The sequence below is a fragment of the Palaemon carinicauda genome, chromosome 23, assembly GCF_036898095.1.
Source record: "Palaemon carinicauda isolate YSFRI2023 chromosome 23, ASM3689809v2, whole genome shotgun sequence".
Lineage (NCBI taxonomy): Eukaryota > Metazoa > Arthropoda > Malacostraca > Decapoda > Palaemonidae > Palaemon > Palaemon carinicauda.
The window spans coordinates 71,685,228-71,701,642 of NC_090747.1; the positions used below are offsets into that span (position 1 = coordinate 71,685,228).

Genomic DNA, 16,415 nt, shown 5'->3' on the forward strand with positions numbered 1-16,415 from the left:
AAGAACAAGAGAATTCTTCAACTTTTTCCCCATTTTTTCTTAGATAAAAAAATATATGTAATGTATATTGTACATAAAAATTATATTTTATTACTCTATTATATATTTATTTTTTTTCATGCCCTTTATATTATCAAATGATAAATAGATTTTGGGAGTTAAAGTGCTGTGTGATCTCCAAGGACTTTCATGTGAAAGGCTAGAACAGGGAATCCATTTCAATATGAATACCAAAGAAATATTGTCTCCCCTGCTTTAGGGCCAGTTTATCAATGTGCGAAGCACGGACTCTGTGTGTATAATGGAGACCTTTGAATTTAGGCATATTAGAACTTGACATAGTATCTCTCTTGCTGAAATTCATCTGCTGTGAGTTATTATTATTATTATTATTATTATTATTATTATTACTTGCTAAGCTACAACCCTAGTTGGAAAAAGCAGGATGCTGTAAGCCCAGGGGCACCAACAGGGATAGCCCAGTGAGAAAAGGAATCAAGGAAAAATGAAATACTTTAAGAGCAGTAACAACATTAAAATAAATTTGTTCCAACACAAATACTTACCTCGAACTACTTTCTTAGGAGTTACCTGTAATCTCCTCTCAACCGACCAGAGTTTTGTGTAGTATACCCTACGTCCGTTTTCTATGGAGGGCTAACCCGGGAGTAAAGAGAACGTGCCCCGAGGGTAGACCTGAGCTAGGTCGGCGTCAGCTTGGGTCCCGTTAGTCAGTAAGTTCTCTGGTCGCGTCGTGATACCATCACGCCGCCCTCATTCTCTTTCGACCCTTTGTGTCCCGACTCGTGTGTCCCGCGTGGTATCTCTGTGCTTATCCCTTGTGTTCTTGCGTGTTCACTGCCTTTCCTTGTGCTCCCCAAGTGTATTCCTTGTTGATTCCCTTCGTTCCTGTGTCTTGTGGTTGTGTGCGATGGAGCAGATCCGCCGTTGTCCTGGGCCTAGATCCGGAAAGTCGTGTGGAGCGTTCCTTTCCAAGCCCGAAGTGGACCCTCATTCCCTTTGCTCTTCCTGTAGAGGCAGAGTGTCCTCGCCATCGGATACGTGCATTGAGTGTGTTAGCTGGAGTGAGATCCAGTGGGTGCGTTATGGCACTAAGAAGAAGAAGTCGTCGAAACGTTCGCCCAGGAAATCTAGCATCTCTTCGCCATTACCGTCACCCAGTGGACGGTCCGACGGGGCTTCTGTCTCTTCTTCCCCTACCCAGAGTAGGGGATGAGGTAAGTCCGTTGCGGGGAAAGAGCCGAGGGCCCTTCCCCAGGAGTCTAATGTGTTTGAAGTGGGGGTTGCTGGGTCTTCTCAGGCTAGTGGGGAGCCTGGTAGTGCTGTGTCTGGGGGTTCTGGAGACTCTGCCCTTGTGCTTGGGGGGCACGTTTCCTCCGACGACCCCTTGTGGTGTAGTAATGTTGTGCCTGTTTCTTCGCCCGCTTCGTGAGCCTGTTTTTCAGGTTCTTCAGCGGCTGGTGACGCCCAGGGTAAGTTGGACTCCACGGTAAGTGAGCCCTTTGGGTGGAGGCTCCCTAAAACGTCAGGTAGGTCCCCAATGCGGATGGAAGAGGGCCTGGATACCTGGTTCCCTAGTGTAGTGTGCCCAACCTCTTTTCCAGCTCCTCTGACGGCGGTTCTAGAGTCTTTCCTACAATCCTCGATCTCCGGTACGCAGCAGGTCGCGAAGCCCTCCGTAGCCCCCGCTCCTGCCCGTCGTTCGGGTGGTACAGTTTCGTCGGGCTCTTCAGATGGTGGTGCTTTGTTCTCTTCAGAAGAGGAAGCGAGGAGGAGACATCGGTGGCGGAGGGAGCGGTCCAGGAGCAGGCGTTCCTGCTCAAGATCCCGTTCGAGGTTCAGTAGAAAACGGTCCCGGTCTCCACGGAGGAAGTACAGGAAGAGTAGGTCCCCCGCTTGATGCAGGCACCCGTCCAACAGAAAACCTCCCTGGCCCTGCCTGTGGCCCAAGATCTCGTCCTGGGACGGGCTCATGTTGATAGAGTTGTGGCAGGCAATGCCGAAGCTCCCAAAACACAAAGCTCCTCGAAGTTGCTCCAAGGACTCAAGGCACAGAGTAGGTTCTATGTGCCAGAGGGACAACGGCCGGGAGCCTGCAAAGTGGAGCCTGCCCTCGACGTTCTGGGACAGGTTGCCCCGGAGGACAGAGCTTCCTCAGCCCCGATTTGCTTTTCGCAGTCGGAGGCTGCGATGATGGAGGAGATGTCGAAAGACTTGGTGCACGTCTCCTCTTGGTTGGACTGGTGGGCCTCCACGCTGGTAGGTGTACAAGCCACATATGACTTAACAGACCCAGAGCAACAGAACCTCCTGAGGGAGCTTATCATCTCCTGGGGCAAGACCCTTTAGTTCCTTACTTATCAGTCCCTTGCCCTTTCAGCAAACTGGGTTCTTCGCAAAAGGGACACTATTCTGGCGAAGCTTTCCCGGAAGGTCCCAGACAGAGAGGCGAGGGCCATGAGGAGCCTTCCTGTGTGGGGTGACTCCTTGTTCCCCTTGAAACAGCTAGAGGAGATAATGGAGAAGGTAGCTAAGCGAAAGGAAGTGAACGTTTCCAGGCCTCAACCAGTAAGGAGGCCCTCCTACAAGAGGTCAGCATCAGACGGGCCCTCTACTTCTCAGGCCCCTCCTAACCTGACGAGGAGAGAAGCCCCTTCTTCCTCGTGGGCTTCAGCGCCACAGCCCCCCCGTAGAGGAGCTCCAGCAGCGTCTGCCTCTTTTAGAACAGGGTATTCTGCCTCCAGGAGAGGCCGTTCAGGCCGCTCCTCCAGGAGGAGGTAGAGTGGGAGGCCCCCTACTCCTGCCCAAGCCTCAGGTTGGGGGATGCCTCAGACGACATTGGAAAGCATGGAAGGCTCACGGAGCGGAACCCTGGACAGTATCCGTACTGAAGGAGGGGTACAGGCTCCCGTTCTTAACGGAACCTCCACCTTTGATTCCGGCCAGCCTGTCGGAGTGGCTGGCACCCAAGGATCCTTTGAAGAGGGCGGCCCTTCAAGAAGAGGTGTCCACTATGTTGGAGAAGGGCGCCATGGAGGAGGTCTTGCACCCAGGACCAGGTTTCTACAGCCGACTATTCCTGGTAGAAAAGGCGACAGGGGGATGGAGACCGGTGATAGACCTGTCAGCTCTCAACAAGTTTGTTTGCAAGACAGATTTCAAAATGGACACTACGAAGTCGGTCTTGCTGTCCTTGAGGGAGAAAGACTACATGATGACCATAGACCTCAAGGACGCATACTTCCAAATCCCGGTCCACCCCTCAAGCCGAAAGTTTCTCCGGGTGAAATGGGGTACCCAGATCCTGCAATTCAAGACCCTCTGCTTCGGGTTGTCGACAGCTCCCCAGGTATTCACGAGAGTCTTCACGACAGTCTCGGTGTGGGCTCACGAGCGAGGTATTCGCCTCATCCGGTACCTGGACGACTGGTTGCGGCTTTCCTCCTCAGAGGACGTTTTGAAGGAGCAGGGTGTAAAACTTCTCCAATTTTGCAAGGGTCTGGGTATCATGATCAACCTAGAAAAATCGAACCTATCTTCCTCCACCAGGATGACCTATTTGGGGATGACACTGGATTCCCGACTAGTGAAGGCTTTTCCGTTAGAGGAGCGGGTATGCAATCTAATAAAGATCCTTCTGCCTTTCCTTTAGGGGCAACCCAGGAGAGCGAAGGACTGGCAAAGGCTAATAGGTCATCTGGTGTCATTGGAGAAACTGGTTCCCCAGGGGAGAGTCAGGCTCAGGGCCATCCAATGAAACCTGAAGAACTTCTGGAACCAACTGGACTCGCCCCAGAAATTAATTCCAGTTCTGCCAAACACAATACCCTCCCTGGAATGGTTCCATTGCCGGTCGAATACGTTCAAGGGGATGCCCTTCGCGACCGAGCCTCCCGAGATGCTCCTATTCACAGACGCCTCCAACCAGGGATGGGGAGCCCATCTCCTCAACAAGACGGTGAGAGGAACCTGGACGGACGTGGAGAAAGGCCTACACATCGATGTCCTAGAGTTGAAGGCAGTCCAAAAAGCTTGCTTGCACTTCATCGATCTACTAAGGGGAAACACTGTGGCGTTGATGTGCGACAACGCCACAGTAGTAGCGTACATAAAGAAGCAAGGAGGCCTCAAATCAAGGGAGTTGTGCGATCTCGCCCTAGAGATCCTGGATTGGGCGGAGGCGAACCAGATAGTGTTATTGGCAAGGTTCATCCCCGGGAAGAAGAACGTCCTAGCCGACGGTCTCAGCAGGATGGGTCAGATAGTAGGAACAGAGTGGTCCCTCCTCCCAGAAGTAGCCAGGCTCATCATTCAACGGTGGGGTTCCCCGGTGATGGACCTCTTTGCAACCAAGCTGAACGCACAACTCCCCGTGTATTGTTCTCCTGTCCCAGACCCAAAGGCAGCCTTGGAGGATGCCTTTCAGCACAAATGGGACAACCTAGACGTGTACGCTTTTCCCCCCTTCATGTTGATCAGGCAAGTGCTCAACAGAGTAAGGGCTGCCCGGAACTTAAGGATGACTTTGGTAGCGCCCTGGTGGCCGGAGAGAGAGTGGTTCGCAGACCTAAAAGACCTGGCAAGCCATCCTCCGTGGCCACTCCCCGACAGGCCAGATCTTCTACAACAGCCACACTTTCTCAGGTTCCACGACAACCCACAGTCTCTACGCCTTCACGCCTGGAGACTATCGAGCGCCTCCTGAGGAAAGAAGGATATTCGTCAGGAACTGCTAAGAAGATGTCGCGATACCTGAGAAGGTCGTCGGCAGCGGTCTACCAAGCGAAATGGGCCTCTTTCACGAAGTGGTGCGCTTCAAGGAGCATCAAACCCCTCAAAGCCTCAGTCCCAGATATCGAAGACTTTCTAGTATATCTCAGAGACGAGATAGGGATGTCAATCCCAGCTATAAAAGGAGTACGAGCAGCCTTGGGTCAAGTCTTCCTTCTGAAGGGCATCGACCTGGGCTCCTCTGGACACATCTCTATGCTTATCAGGAGTTTTGAACAGTCCTGCTCGCCTCAAACTGTTAGGGTGCCTCAGTGGGACTTTGCTAGGGTTCTGAAGATGTTAAGTAGCCCCCCGTTCAAACCGATGAAAGATATTGTAGACAGGGATCTCACTCTCAAGACGGTCTTTTTGTTGGCCTTGGCCTCTGCGAAAAGGGTAGGGGAGATCCATGGGCTGTCTTATGACATCTCTCATTCGAAGGGGTGGAGAGAAATCTCCCTCAAGTTCGTCCCTTCGTTCGTGGCGAAAACCCAGAACCCAGCAGTCTGGGATCCTAAGTTCGAGGGGTTCTCTCTGCCAGCTATTCCTAGGACTGGGAATCCAGAAGATTTGAGGTTATGCCCTGTCCGTGCCATTAGGAAATACCTTGAGAGGACTGCACATCTCCGGCCGGGCATCAAGAGCCTTTTCGTCTCCACAAGTGTTACAAAGAAGCAGGTATCGAAGAATACCATATCCTTTTGGTTGAGACAAGTTATTGCCAGGGCCTACAAGGAGGAGGGACTGTCCATGCCAGGTAGTAGGTAGTAGGTTGGCCAGGGCACCAGCCACCCGTTGAGATACTACCGCTAGAGAGTTATGGGGTCTTTTGACTGGCCAGACAGTACTACATTGGATCCTCCTCTCTGGTTACGGTTCATTTTCCCTTTGCCTACATATACACTGAATAGTCTGGCATATTCTTTACATATTCTCCTCTATCCTCATACACCTGACAACACAGATTACCAAACAATTCTTCATCACCCAAGGGGTTACTGCACTGTAATTGTTCAGTGCCACTTTCCTCTTGGTAAGGGTAGAAGAGACTCTTTAGCTATGGTAAGCAGCTCTTCTAGGAGAAGGACACTCCAAAATCAAACCACTGTTCTCTAGTCTTGGGTAGTGCCATAGCCTCTGTACCATGGCCTTTCACTGTCTTGGGTTAGAGTTCTCTTGCTTGAGGGTGCACTCGAGCACACTCTCCTATCTTATTTCTCTTCCTCTTGTTTTGTTAAAGTTTTTATAGTTTATATAGGAGATATTTATTGTTGTTACTCTTCTTAGAATATTTTATTTTCCTTTTTTCCTTTCCGCACTGAGCTATTTTCCCTGTTGGAGCCCCTGGGCTTATAGCATACTGCTTTTCCAACTAGGGTTGTAGCTTAGTAAGTAATAATAATAATAATACTCCTAAGCCCCATGACATCAGAGGACTGAGCACTTCCTTAGCCTTTGAGAAGAACATGGCAGTGGGCCAGATCCTTCGGGCGGGCACCTGGTCAAACCAGTCGACCTTTACTGCCCGTTACCTCAAGGATTACTCAAGAAGGTCTTTAGACGGGTTCTCCATTGGGACAGTCATCTCCGTGCTCCAAGTGATTTAACGGTGAAGCCCCAGGCACAATCGTGGATAGCAAAACCAGGAGACACAGGTTCGTTCCTTTTCACCCTAATCCCCGTTTCCTATCCCTATCGGAGATAACCTCACATATGTAACCAATGAAGAACACGTCTCTGCAACTTTGTTACTGGACTCAACATCAGAAGATTTTTCAAAGGGTGAGTACTTAGACACTAACGTGAGCTCTTTGTGTAGTTTACCCTACCGTTCGTTTCCCAGTTTTTTAGAACCTAGTTCATATCTAGGCTACTTGGCATCCGCTTTGCTGGGTCTGAAGGTCAGGAAGCCACTCCCACCTCCTAAAGTGTAAGTCTCCTAAGAAAGTAGTTTGAGGTAAGTATTTGTGTTGGAACAAATCAAAAATTTTAAGTAATTTTTATTTTTCCTAACATACTTACCGAGAACTACTTTCGGGTAATGGCCCTCCCTACCTTCCCCGAGTGCCTTTCTGCCCTTGCAGGGACTTGTTGCAACATCCGAGGAACTTACTGACTAACGGGACCCAAGCTGACGCCGACCTAGCTCAGGTCTACCCTCGGGGCACGTTGTCTTTACTCCCGGGTTAGCCCTCCATAGAAAACGGACGTAGGGTATACTACACAAAACTCTGGTCGGTTGAGAGGAGATTACAGGTAACTCCTAAGAAAGTAGTTCTTGGTAAGTATGTTAGGAAAAATAAAAATTACTTAAAATTTTTGATATTTCCTATATAAACTATAAAAATTTTAAAACAAAATAAAAGGAAGTGAAATAAGATAGAATAGTGTGCCCGAGTGTACCTTCAAGCAAGAGAACTCTAACCCAAGACAATGGAAGACCATGGTACGTGTGTCCAGTGTTAGTATTGTTTTTGGTGGGTGATATGTTGTCAGTTACCAGACAAATTCAGCATTGGCTGTAATAAGTTTAATAGAGCCTAAATCCATAGGTCTCCCTTATATACACTGAATTCGTACTTTGCACATTGATACACTGTCCTTTAGGCAGGAAGGCAATATTTCTGTGGCCGCGGGGGCATGAAAACAAGAATAGCGCCAACGTTATCCCTGCGTGTCGTAAGAGGCGACTAAAAGGGACGGGACGAGGGGGCTAGGAACCTCCTCTCCTGTATCTACATCCTGTGAGACATCAACAAAGAGATGGAGCTGGGGGGAGAGTGACTGCTCCCTGCACTCTAGTTTTGGGGTGTTTGAATGTGCGTGGATGTAGTACGATAGAGAGTAAAAGATGTGAAATTGGAAGTATGTTTAGGAATAGAAGGATGGATGTATTGGCCTTGTGTGAGACGAAGATAAAAGGAAAGAGTGAAGTGATGTTTGGTGAAATGTCTGGTAGAGTGTCTGGGATTGAAAGGGGAAGAGCGAGAGAGGGTGTGGCTTTATTGCTGGATGAATGGATGACAGGTAAAGTAGTGGAATGGAAGGAGATATCATCTAGGTTAATGTGGGTAAGGGTTAGGTTGGGTAGGGAATGTTGGGCGTTTGTCAGTGCGTATGGGCCAGGTAGTGAGAAAGGTGAAGAAGAGCGGAATGAGTTCTGGAATGAATTAACTAGGTGTGTAGAAGGACTGAGTAGAAGGAATTATGAGTGGAACCTCTACACACGAACGTATTTACATCCGAATTTTCCAACATCCGAAGTAAAATTCGAGCAAATTTTTTACTCTACACCCGAATTTTATTTCGACACACGAAGTAAACATTACGCCATTGAGCGTCGAGTGCTCAGTTCTCTATTCTTGTGTGTATCGTGTGGTTGTCCTCTGTTTGGTCTGTTATTAACAGTGCTTATTTTCTTCCTTTTCTCACATTTCCTTTTTGATTTTACAGTACCTATAATCATGGTGCCTAAGAAGCTAAGTTTCAGTACAGGAAGAAGGCAATTCTTTCATTAGAATTGAAGCAAGAAATTATAGAAAAACATGAGATCAGTGTGCATGTTAGTGATACTGTATGGCTAAACAATATGGCCGGAATAGGCCTATGATCTCGATGATCATCAAGCAGAAGGCAGCCATTAAAGCAAATAACCATCGAAGGTGATCACCATTATTACAAGACATCTTAGCAATACCCTGGAAGAGATAGAACGCCTTTTGTTGATAGGGATAAAGGACAAAGAAATTGTTAGCAACGATTATTTGTGAGAAGGGCCAGCGTGATGAACAGAAAGAAAGAAAAAAGTGAATCAAAGAAAACCATGATAGCATTAACAAGCTCTTTTAAATAAGACTTCTCTCTTTTTCTGTTTCCCTCTAAACATAGCATTAACATGTTCTTTAAATAAAATATCTCTCTCTCTCTCTCTCTCTCTCTCTCTCTCTCTCTCTCTCTCTCTCTTTCTCTCTCTCACTCTCTCTCTCTCTCTCTCTCTCTCTCGTTCTTCTTCGCTGTTATAGTGTTAGATACGTCTATTATTTTTTTTTCCGAGAGAGAGAGAGAGAGAGAGAGAGAGAGAGAGAGAGAGAGAGAGATTAAACAAAAATGTGTTTAGAGTACATATGATTTTTAACAGCGTCAACGAGTTGAAAAACAATTAAATGTAAATAAGAAAGTAATAACAGCTAATCTGAATTCCTTTATTAACTAAAACAAATATTGATACAAACACACTCGTGTGCGTATGCACAAACACACACACAGGTGCAAAAATTGCTACGCAGTAAGAGAGAGGGTCGGGGAGGAGGTAGAGATGGTGACTGCGATAACATAACTCGTCACTGAAAGTGATGAAAATAAAAAATCAAAAGAAAAAAAATGTAAAAAATATGAAATATAATATTAAAAAAAATATAAATGAGCTAAGTTAGATTAAAATTTCCGTAGTGCAAGTTACGGTATGTTATCACAGTCACCATCTCTACCTCCTCGCCGATCGTGTCTCCTCGTGCGTGTGTGTGTGTGTTTGCGCATACGCACACGAGTGTATTTGTATCAATATTTGTTTTAGTTAATAAAGGAATTCAGATTCGCTGATATTGTTTATTTAGTTACATTTAACTGTCTTTCAACTCGTTAACGCTGTTAAAAATCATATGTACACAACACATTTTTGTTTAATCTCTCATTTTTGTTTAATCTCTCTCTCTCTCTCTCTCTCTCTCTCTCTCTCTCTCTCTCTCTCTCAGAAAAAATTAATAGACGTCTCTAACACCAACAGTGAAGAAGAACAGAGAGAGAGAGAGAGAGAGAGAGAGAGAGAGAGAGAGAGAGAGAGAGAGTATTTATTCAAAGAACATGTTAACACCATGTCTACCTTCTCGCCAATCGTCCGTCTCTTGGCGTAGCAAATCCTACACCTGCGTTGGCCTGTCTCTAAGGTAAAGTGGCAATAAAACACATTTTTTATTTATTATTTCTTTATAATTATCTTTTTTACATGCTTCTTTCATATTATGCAGTTATGTTATTGTTATGTGTAATTATGTGTAGCCATTTATTAAGGATTTATTATGGGTTTTTAGGCTGAGGAACGAATTAAATGAATTACCATGTATTCTTATGGGAAAATTTGTTTCTACATCCGAACATTTTCTACATCCAAAGTTGGTTGTGGAACGAATTAAATTCGTATGTAGAGGTACCCTGTAGTTGTCATGGGTGACTTAAATGCTAGAGTGGGCGCTGGAGAGGTAGAAGGTGTCATTGGGAACTATGGCGTACCGGGTGAAAATGAGAGTGGTGAGAGACTGGTAGATATGTGTGTTGGGCAAGAGATGGTGATAAGTAATAGCTTTTTCAAAAAGAAAGATAAAAATAAGTATACATGGGTAAGAGTGGCAAATGGAAGAGTAGTAGAAAGGGCATTAATGGATTATGTGTTGATAACTAAAAGAATGTTTGGAAGATTGAAAGACGGGCACGTGTTTAGGGGTATGGCTAACGGTATGTCTGATCATTTTTTGGTGGAAGGAAAATTAGTTGTAGCAAAAGAATGGGGGAATAGAGTAGGTGGATGTAAAAGGGAGGTAGTGAGGGTTGAAGAGCTAATAAAACCGGGGGTAAAAAGTAAATATCAGGAAAGGTTGAGAATGATATATGACGGAGTGAAAGTAAGAGAAACTGGTAATTTAGAGGAGGAGTGGAAGTTAGTAAAAGAAAATTTTGTTGGGATTGCAAGTGATGTGTGTGGCAAGAAGGTTGTTGGAGGTAGCATGAGGAAGGGCAGTGAATGGTGGAATGAAGGAGTGAAGGTAAAAGTGGAAGAGAAAAAGAGGGCTTTTGAAGAATGGCTGAAGAGTAATAGTATAGAGAAGTATGAAAAATATAAAGAAAAAAATGTGGAAGTAAAGCTCAAGGTACGTGAGGCAAAGAGGGCAGCTGACCTGAGGTGGGGTCAGGGATTGGGTCATTCATATGAAGAGAATAAGAAGAAGTTTTGGAAAGAAGTGAAGAGAGTAAGGAAGGCTGACTCAAGAATTGAAGAGACAGTGAAAGATGGAAATGGAAGGTTGTTAAAAGGAGAGGAGGCAAGGAAAAGATGGGCAGAATATTTTGAAAGTTTACTGAATGTTGAGGATAATAGGGAGGCAGATATAATTGCTGTTGCAGGTGTTGAGGTGCCAGTGATGGGATATGAGAATGAGAGAGAGATTACAATAGATGAAGTGAGGAGAGCACTAGATGAAACGAAAGTAGGAAAAGCATCTGGTATGGATGGTGTGAGAGCTGAGATGTTGAAGGAGGGGGGTGTGACTGTACTTGAATGGTTAGTGAGATTGTTTAATATGTGTTTTTTGTTGTCAATGGTACCAGTAGATTGGGTTTGTGCATGTATTGTACCACTATATAAGGGTAAGGGAGATGTGCATGAGTGTTGTAATTCAAGAGGTATTAGTTTGTTGAGTGTAGTTGGAAAAGTGTATGGTAGAGTAATGATTAATAGGATCAAGGATAAAACAGAGAATGCAATCTTAGAAATACAGGGTGGTTTTAGAAGAGGTAGGGGTTGTATGAATCAGATTTTTACAGTTAGGCAGATATGCGAGAAATATTTAGCAAAAGGTAAGGAGGTGTATGTTGCGTTTATGGATCTGGAGAAAGCGTATGATAGAGTTGATAGGGAAGCAATGTGGAATGTGATGAGGTTATATGAAGTTGGTGGAAGGTTGTTGCAAGCAGTGAAAAGTTTCTACAAAGGTAGTAAAGCATGTGTAAGGATAGGAAATGAAGTGAGAGTGGGGCTGAGACAGGGATGTGTGATGTCGCCGTGGTTGTTTAACTTGTATGTTGATGGAGTGGTGAGAGAGGTGAATGCTCGAGTGCTTAGACGAGGATTAAAACTGGTAGCCGAGAATGACCATGAATGGGAGGTAAATCAGTTTTTGTTTGCGGATGATACTGTACTGGTTGCAGACACTGAAGAGAAGCTTGGACGATTAGTGACAGAATTTGGAAGAGTGTGTGAGAGAAGGAAGTTGAGAGTTAATGTGGGTAAGAGTAAGGTTATGAGATGTACGAGAAGGGAAGGTGGTGCAAGGTTGAATGTCATGTTAAATGGAGAGTTACTTGAGGAGGTGGATCAGTTTAAGTATTTGGGGTCTATTGTTGCAGCAAATGGTGGAGTGGAAGCAGATGTACGTCAGTGAGTGAATGAAGGTTGCAAAGTGTTGGGGGCAGTTAAGGGAGTAGTAAAAAATAGAGGGTTGGGCATGAATGTAAAGAGAGTTCTATATGAGAAAGTGATTGTACCAACTGTGATGTTTGGTTCGGAGTTGTGGGGAATGAAAGTGATGGAGAGACAGAAATTGAATGTGTTTGAGATGAAGTTTCTAAGGAATATGGCAGGTGTATCTCGAGTAGATAGGGTTAGGAACGAAGTGGTGAGGGTGAGAACCGGCGTAAGAAATGAGTTAGCAGCTAGAGTGGATATGAATGTGTTGAGGTGGTTTGGCCATGTTGAGAGAATGGAAAATGGCTGTCTTCTAAAGAAGGTGATGAATGCAAGAGTTGATGGGAGAAGTACGAGAGGAAGGCCAAGGTTTGGGTGGATGGATGGAGTAAAGGAAGCTCTGGGTGATAGGAGGATAGATGTGAGCGAGGCAAGAGAGCGTGCTAGAAATAGGAATGAATGGCGAGCGATTGTGACGCAGTTCCGGTAGGCCCTGCTGCTGCCTCCGATGCCTTAGATGACCGCGGAGGTAGCAGCAGTAGGGGATTCAGCATTATGAAGCTTTATCTGTGGTGGATAATGTGGGAGGGTGGGCTGTGACACCCTAGCAGTACCAGCTGAACTCGGTTGAGTCCCTTGTTAGGCTGGGAGGAACGTAGAGAGTAGAGGTCCCCTTTTTGTTTTTGTTTCTTTGTTGATGTCGGCTACCCCCCAAAATTGGGGGAAGTGCCTTGGTATATGTATGTATATTATATCGTACTGGATTCCTTGTTCTAACCTTAACAGGAAAGTCTTTTGGGAATCACAAAGCAGCTGAACCCTTAAACTGAGATATATTTATCTAAAAACAATCTAATCAGTTTACATAGTAAAAAGTGCCCACTTTCTGATCCCACACTTCTATTGTAAGTCTGCAAAAAAGGACTGACTTGAAACCATGAATGCCATCATGACTGTTTATCAAAAAGATGCCTGTGTGTGTGTGTGTGTGTGTGTGTGTTCTGGAGCTGCTTACACAGAATTAGGCATATAAAGACTGATTGGTTTACATTAGAAAATTGATTTTTCAATATTAATCTTACCCGATGATCATGTAGCTGTCAACTCCGTTGCCCGACAGAAATCTACGGTCGGGATACGCCAGCGATCGCTATCCAGGTGGGGGTGTACTCAACAGCGCCATCTGTGAGCAGGTACTCAAGTACTTCTTGTCAACAAGAACTCAATTTTTCCTCTGTCGTGCCGCCGGCAAGACCTACTTGGATACGCTGTTGATTTTGGAGTTATTGTTCACGATTTGGTGATGTATTTGCTCTAAAGTTTAGCCTTCGCTGTTCAGGAAGCTTTATCCTTAGCTTAGCAAGCTTTTGGAATTAATTTGATTTATTGGTTAACGAACTTTGCTTAATTTTGGAATTCCCCCTTGACTACTTCTAAATTCAAGATGTCTGACCAGTCCCAAGTTCCTAAATACAGGCAGTGTAGTGTTAGGACTTGTACTAGGCGTCTTCCGAAGGCCTCTATAGATCCTCACACCGTATGTTCCAATTGTAGGGGTAAATCCTGTCAATTGGAAGATCGATGTGGGGAATGTGCTGGGCTTTCGGAATTCGATTTTAACGAATTCCTTAGATATGCACGTAGGTTAGAGAAGGAGAGAGATAGGAGGAGTTCTTCTCGCTCTGTGGATTTTTCCTCTCCCCATGCCCCTCAACCTTTTCCTTCCCCTGTGGTGGTGACTCCCGAACCTGCTACGAGTGCTCAGCCTGCAATGGCTGATATGTTGCGTGCCATTCAGGCTCTCGGTGAGAAGGTGGAGTCGTTGGTTAGTGACCGTAATCAGCTCTTGGCAGATGTCAGAGAGCTGAAAGCGAAGAGTGCAGTGGGAAGTGTTAGTGCTAGTGATGTGCATAGTGTCAGTGTCAGTGTTGCGCATGAGGGTACATCTGTGCGTGCCAGTCGTCCTCCCAGTCCGGGACCTCTTGCAAGCTCCCAAGCCCAGGGGAGAAGCAATGTCGAAGGACCAAAGGGTTCGGCAGGCCTTGATCGGCGCACGGATGTATCCTCAGTGGTTGCGGACGTATCTGTTAAGGATCGTCCCATCCACATACAGACGAATGAGCCCTTACATTCCTCGTCTGTGGAAGAAGTTTCCAGGAGGAAACGGTGGACCAAGGTCTCACGACCGCTCAAACGTAAGGTCCCTTCCGAGCTAGTCCAATGGCCCAGGTGTAGCCACTGGGTCAGTTCGGACTCGCCGCAGTCATCTGATGACTGCACACCTCCCAAGAGAGGTAGAGTGGTCCCTCAACAGGCTACTGCTCCGTCTGTTGTTGCTCCAACCACAGTAGACCCTAAGTGGTCCATGCTGCAGACTATGCAGTCTCAGCTTGCGGCATTCATGCAGGAGTATCATGCCGAGAAAGTTAACACCTCTCCTGTTAACCTACAACCCGCAGAGGTTGTGCGCTCAGCAGATACTGCGGCTGCCTGCTCCCACACTCCACCTGTGAGAGCTCCTCCACCGATGCGCAGTCCTCCCTGCCAGACGCATGTTCTTGCTGCACCATCTGCTAACATGCGTGAGCTGCCGCATCAGGAGTTGCCGGGTTCCAGCACTATGCGGCATTCTCCTCAGCCCATGCAGCATGCTCTGCATACCTTACAGCATGCTCCGCATACCATGCAGCATGAGCCGCATACCTTACAGCATGCTCTGCATACCATACCGCATGCTCCTCAGCCCACCGCAGCCCCTCCCACACACCAGCCCTCTGCTTTTGTTGTTGCCAGCTCGCAGACCGACCAGCAGAGGCATGATGCTGGATCCGCAGGTACGCATGCACCCGTTCTGCCGGATTCAGCCGTTCAGCTTGCTGCTCTGCCTTTGCCACTCACAACTCAACTTTCGGATGATGATGTATCGGATGATGAAGCTGCACATCTGGATGAACCTCACTCTGATATTGAAGGGTACAAGTCTTCGCCTCCCTCCTTAGACTTTCGCAAAGTCCTTGCCTTGTTCAGGGACTTGTATCCTGAGCATTTTGTGTCTGCAACCCCTCGTTCTCCTCCCTCCGAGTTTGCTCTGGGCATGCAGTCTGCTGCGCCTGCCTTCACCAAGCTTGTTCTCGCCAGATCATCTAGGAGAGCTTTGAGGGTTATGGGGGACTGGTTGCATTCCAAGAAGCAACTGGGAAGGACCTCTTTTGTCTTTCCTCCTCCCAAGCTTGCTTCTAAGTCGAGCGTCTGGTATGCCACGGGAGAGGAACCCGGCTTGGGGGTTCCTGCCTCTGCCCAGGCCGACTTCTCAAGTCTGGTTGACTCTCCCCGCAGGTTGGCTATGAGACGTTCGAAGATCTGCTGGTCCTTTTCCGATTTAGATCATCTGTTGAAGGGAGTCTTTCGTGCCTTCGAGATATTCAACTTCCTCGATTGGTGTTTGGGAGCCTTAAGCAGGAAGACTTCCCCTTCAGATAAGGAGTCGGCCATGCTGATCATGTCTAGCATGGACAAGGCAATTCGGGATGGGTCTGGTGAACTTGCGGCTTCATATGTATCAGGAGTCCTCAAGAAGAGAGAACATCTTTGCTCCTTCTTATCAGCTGGTATCACTCCTTGCCAGAAGTCAGAGTTGTTGTTTGCTCCTCTCTCCAAGTGTCTGTTTCCGGAGGAGCTGATTAAGGGGATGGCTGCCTCACTTATCCAGAAGGATACTCATGATCTGATGGCTTCTTCTGCACGTAAGGCTAAAACCTTACCTTCCGTGCCTAGACCCTTCCGCCCTGCAGCAGTTGACACACCTGCTTCTAGGTTCATCCCGCCCTTTCATGGCAGAACCTCCAGCAGAGGAGGTACCCATGCAGACAGTCACCGTGGCAAGTCCAAGAAGGGTTCCAAGTCCGCAAAAGGCAAGTTTTGACTGCCTTCCTCTCCAGACAGCAGTAGGAGCCAGACTCAAGACCTTCTGGCAAGCTTGGGAGAGCAGAGGTGCAGACGCTCAGTCTGTGAAGTGGCTAAGGGAGGGATACAGAATTCCGTTCTGCCGCAATCCCCCTCTAGCTACATCTCCCATCAACCTCTCTCCCAACTACAAGGAGAAGGACAAGAGGCTAGCGTTGCAACAAGAGGTGTCGCTCTTGCTACAAAAGGAAGCGGTGGTCATAGTCCGGGATCATCAATCCCCGGGCTTTTACAACCGTCTCTTCCTGGTAGTCAAGAAGACAGGAGGTTGGAGACCGGTGCTGGACGTCAGTGCTCTCAATGCTTTTGTCACCAAGCAGACGTTCACGATGGAGACGACGAAGTCGGTCCTAGCAGCGGTCAGGCAGGAGGACTGGATGGTCTCGTTAGACCTGAAAGACGCATACTTTCACGTCCCCATCCATCC

The 16,415-nt window shown here is 46.9% G+C and overlaps 1 protein-coding gene across 2 annotated transcripts in view; it reads left to right on the forward strand.

Annotated features, from left to right (window-relative positions):
* Positions 1–16,415, forward strand: part of GAA1 (glycosylphosphatidylinositol anchor attachment 1) — a 205,125-nt gene that overhangs the window by 112,293 nt on the left and 76,417 nt on the right. The gene's annotated exons all lie outside the window — the stretch shown is intronic.